General features: G+C 34.4%; 1 pseudogene; it reads right to left on the reverse strand.

Moving 5' to 3' along the window:
• Positions 1–2,499: 2,499 nt before the first annotated feature.
• Positions 2,500–3,200, reverse strand: LOC101279807 (ADP-sugar pyrophosphatase-like; annotated as a pseudogene).
• Between the last annotated feature and the right edge of the window lie 2,353 nt (positions 3,201–5,553).

The following is a 5,553-nucleotide window of genomic DNA, read 5'->3' on the forward strand; positions in this document are numbered from 1 at the left end:
CATACAAGGGAACCCCAATAAGGCTATGAGCTGATTTTTCAGCAGAAACTTTTCACGCCAGAAGGGAGTTCAATGATATATTTAACATGGTGAAAGGAAAAAACATACAGCCTAGGATACTCTACCCTGGAAGGTTATCATTCAGAATTGAAGTAGAGAGCTTCTTAGACAAGCAACAACTAAGAGTTCATCAATACTAAACTATACTTACAAGAAGTGTTATAGGGTCTTCTTTAAATGAAAGAGAAAAGGCTACAGGAAATAGGAAACTATAGGAAGGAAAAATCCTACAGGTAAAGGCAAATATATAGTAAATGCTGTGAATTAACCATTTAAATTATCTTGTATAAAGGTTAGAAGACAAAGATTGTAAGATCAACTATAACTAAAATAAATAAAGTGATAGACATGAAGATGTAAAATATGACATCACAAACACAAAATATGAGGGAAAAGTAAAAATGTGTAGAGCTTATAGAATGTGTTTGAACTTAAATGACTATCGGTTTTAAACAAGTAGATATAGTTATAGGTCAAATCAATAAATCAAAAAGCTACCAACAAACAGAAGTCAAGGATTGGATGGCTTCACAGGGGAATTGTACCAAGCACATAAAGAAGAGTTAATACCTATCCTTCTCAAACTATTGCAAAAAATTGAAGAGAAGGGAAAAAAGAAATAATTGTGTCATATTAAAAATCATAATGTCTTGCTCTTAGTGGCATATAAATTAGTCGTGAATCATAGATTCAGTGAAATACTACCTTCAAAGTAATGTCACAGTAAAGGACAGCCACATACTTAAAAACGTAATGTAATGTTATGAATTTTGCAATTAGAATATGCTTAATTTATTAAGTAGTAATTACTTGGTTTATATGCAAAGCTACTCTTGATATGTCTGATCCTGTATCCTTTTAGTGCTGTACTCAAATCATGTCAAAAGGGGCAATTTATTTCAAGTGTATTTCATATAGTTAGTATTGTTTTTTATAATCTGCTTACCCAAGTAAAATCATTAATCTCTTTATATTACAGAAATCTCTATTAATAGGCCACAGACTTAAATAGGTGAATTAGAACACAAAATATTTATTTTGTATGGGAGTGATACTTCAAATGTGTGTGAGGGGAGACTGGAGTCTAGAAATTCCTTATTTTGCTTCTGATCCAAAAGTCCATTTGAGTTTGGCTAGACAAAACATCTACTTCAATTAAATTTTAATTGAACCCTGTTTACCCTGCAAACAGAAAACATTTGATTCTATGGAGTTTTATTCTTTCTATGTTGTTCATTATCCTGGCCCAGTGTCCACAGAAAGTGAAATCATCCTGAGGCTTATTCTGCTTCTTCCTTGGAAAAAATAAGAGGCCTACTGGAGTTGTAAATGTTGCGGCAGGGAAAATGAACACGGGTAAGTAGTCTTAGGTGCAAACTGGTGTTGGCACTACGTGTGGTAAAGCACATTAAAGAATATTAAAAAGGCCCTCCTTTTCAACTATTTTCAGATTGTTGCCTAGGAAATCCTGACTGATTTCAATCTCCCTGCAGGAACCTGAATATGACATTAGGAATTCAAAACAGTAGGAAATTGATCTGGCTTTACAGTCAATTTTAGGAATCATTAACTACATAAAGTTCAAATGCACCTAGAAGGTGAGATTTAATTGTTCAAAAATGGAGTCTGATGGTCAATAATTACCTAAGGCTGATAAGTTGGTATACTGCGTTGGATAAACACATTAATAGAAAAAGGTTTCAAGTCTAAGAGGCAGTCCCAGATGTCATTCACAAGTAGTGCTCTATGAATTAGGGTGTCTTTCTCAAAAGTCTAAATTGTCTTCAAGGCTTCCTGTTATAGGTAAATGTTTTCTTAGATCATTGCTTATAGCAAGGACAATCACTGCTTGGAGAGCATCCATACATAAGACAATGTTTGGAATATGTGTTTACTCTTGTATAACTCCAGAAGATACCAGTGACTTCTTCCATTCTCCCATCCTGTAGAATATCTCTCTGCTTATGACTGGGTTTCTGGGTACCTTTCCTACACCCAAGCTGAAGGTACAGCCCTGTTCCTGTCCCTCATCAACTTTATTTTATGCAAAAATCCTAGAATGACTCAGGTGTCTGTCATTCCCATTGGCTTCCTTTTCACTTCAGAAGCATATACCTCCTTGTCTACTAGCATCCAGCGTCCTTCTCATTCCTGCTGTGTTCTCACTGCTAGCTTAGCATTGAGCCAGATGCAACAAATAATTTCTCGAATATGATCTCATCTTTTTGGTTTCTTCTCAGAGACTAATATTTATGTTCTGTCATTGTTTCAGCTACCACCCCACTTGAGGATTTTTTTTCTTTCATTCTGTGTTGCTTATATTGTATGGAAAAGTTAATTTCAAATTGACATTAAACTAAGATGAATACAAAGTCTTAGTAAAGGAGGCCCCAGTGGTCTCATTTACAAAAACATGGCCATTGCTCTTTGCACCTAAAATTACAGGAAGGGAACTTCAAACAGCTTCACGTTTGCATGCTTCAGCGCGAGAGCATAAGAAAAGACTGACATCCACTGTCAGATGTTCTTCAGTCACTTTAGCATCAAATCTCTTCAAGAGATCATTCTTTAGCAAAAAATTACTTCCACAAATTCTCTATCCTCTGGCTTTGGCTTAGGTTTTACATTTTCAGCATCATCTCCATTAACAGTTATTGCCACAATGTATGTGGTACTGCTGACAAACTTGGATCCATACTTACAGCTAAAGAACATTCAGTAACGTCACCTTCATTGCCAGTTTATTCCTCAAGCTCCCAAAGAGCAGCTGCTTCTGGGCTTTCATTACTGACTGTGAGACCTGTGGGGAATTCTAGGCTGTAGCTTCCCATTGGCGGTCAGAACTGTTTCACCAGAACAATACATTCATAATAAAGAGTTCTTTGCAGCACTGGGATAACTACCACACCATCAGCCAACTATCCTTCCCAGTTATGTGTTTCAAAGTTTCCCAAGTTCTAGTTTTACCAGTAGGATCCATGTACATTGTTTCTTCAAGCTCGACTGATTTTCCTTGTTAATGATTCCTATAGGTCTCAAGGGGTTCAAACCAGAAACAGAACAGAACATTGTTCAGTATATTTTCACAGCAATTCAAAAGTTTTGCAAAACTCACTCTGGAAATCTTCAGGGAAAATCATACTTTGCTACTGTTTTCTGGCAACTTTCTATATTCTCAGAATAATCCTCAAAGCCATTTTGGGTTGGTCCTAATGGCCCATGAATCTGGCAACACTGGGAGTCATGCCACTCTGATAGCTGGACCTGATTGAAGCCATGTCTGTGGACAAGAGAGTCCATCAGTTTTAATTATGGTAGGCAGATTTCCTGAAGTGACATTCACTGTGAAACTCATTCTGCATATTTTTAGTTCTCCTTTAGAGCATAATATGTCTTAGTATCCCTTGTCTTATTTTTCCTTTTTGTTACTTATCTACGTGCAAACATCTAGTATTTTCATGACTCCTATCTTTATATCCCTTATATTTCTCTATTCTCTTCATTTCCCCTACATTTTCTCCCATATCAAGTACTACAAACTTTTCCCTATTGAGTCCATGTAATTTCCCCTCAGTAACTGGTTAATCTTGTACACCTTCCTGGTCAAGGCACCACCTTCTCTCACCTGAATTATTATAACAGTCTCCTAATTGGCCTTTCTGATTTTTGTCCTTCTTCCCCTACAATCTACTTGTAACAAGGCAGCTGGTGTGATAATAAATAAATAGTGTCTTTCATTTGTTGAAATGTCTCTAATACACTGGCTTCCAGGGTCTCAAAGAGATAAAGACAAATGGCTTAAAATGGCCACCAATGTCTACCATGTTCTGAGCCTTTCCACCAATGTCTACCATGTTCTGAGCCTTTCTTTCTTATAGCTCCTTGACTTTATCTCCTACCATTTCTCTCCTTCTTTGAAATATTTCACACTCCCTGAATTCAGTGCTATAAGTATTACATAAAATAATTGTATTTTCCTGTAGAAAATATATATTTCCATTTACAATAATAATGCAGACCTTTAATCAAATTTAGTGGACCTTTTCCTTTTAATAAATAACTGAAAATAAAAAAAATGTAGCTTCAGAAAAATATTTTTTTGAGATCAGAAATCTGTTTATGATTGTGTATAGTCATTTAAAGAGTATATTTAGGTTTCTATTACTGAAACTTAAATTATATTTGAACAAACTGTGTGCTGCAAGTGACTTTTTGGCATAAATATTATATGTTAGCCCATATTTCCAGGCCTTTTTTGAAAACATATGTAAAAATTGCCAATAAATTACAATCCCATGGGATTTAAAAATTTCTTCAGAAAATAATTTTCAAGAAAAGGGAGGAAATGATTTTTAGCAAAAAAAATTTATTGAGGGTCTTGGATAGCACTATCTCATTTAATTATTATAATAAATAAAGCACATGAGTATTTTAACCCCATTTCCAAGGAAACTGAGTCCCAGAAAGGCAGCATAGTTCTTTTGATGACATATAGCAACTATGCATCAGAACTGGGATGTAAATTCATTTCCTTCTAACTGTAAATATTCTACTTCCTGCTGTGTCACATCATGGTTTCTTAAACAATAGTTACTACCTTTGATATAATGACCACAAATTTGTATTTACTAGTATTAAAATCTTTACATATCTGCTAACATTAAATCGAGCTTGTTAAAATAGAGGCATTTAAACATATACCTTATGATACATCATGTAGATATTTTTTTAAGTCATCATTTTTTAAATTAATTTTTATTGGAGTATAGTTGATTTACAATGTTGTGTTAGTTTCTGCTGTACAGCAAAGTCAATCAGTTATACATATACATATACCCACTCTTTTTTAGATTCTTTTCCATATAGGCCATTACAAAGTATTGAGTAGTGTTCCCTGTGCTATACAGTAGGTTCTTATCAGTTATCTATTTTATATATAGTAGTGTGTATATGTCAATCCCAAACTCCCAATTTATCTCTCCCCTGCCTTCTCCCTTGGTAACCATAAGTTTGTTTTCTACATCTGTGACTTATTTCTGTTTTGTAAATCAATTCATTTGTACCATTTTTTTTAGATTCCACATATAAACGATATCATATATTTGTCTTTCTCTGTCTGACTTACTTCACTCAAAAAGACACATGTACCCCAATGTTCATTGCAGCACTATTTACAATAGCCAGGACATGGAAGCAACCTAAATGTCCATTGATGGATGAATGGATAAAGAAGATGTAGTACATATATACAATGGGATATTACTCAGCCATAAAAAAGAATGAAATAATGCCATTTGCAATGACGTGGATGGACCCTGAGATTGTCATACTGAATGAAGTAAGTCAGACACCGGTGTAGATATTTTAAGTGTAGTATTTTTTTCTTAAAGAAAATTTTTAGCAATTGATGGGCTAATTTAAGAGAAAAATAGTTTTTTAAGTCTAATTTACATACAGTAAAACATTCCTTTTGATGTACAGTTTTCTGAGTTT

This window comes from Orcinus orca, chromosome 9 (genome assembly GCF_937001465.1).
Source record: "Orcinus orca chromosome 9, mOrcOrc1.1, whole genome shotgun sequence".
In the NCBI taxonomy this organism is placed as follows: Eukaryota; Metazoa; Chordata; class Mammalia; order Artiodactyla; family Delphinidae; genus Orcinus; species Orcinus orca.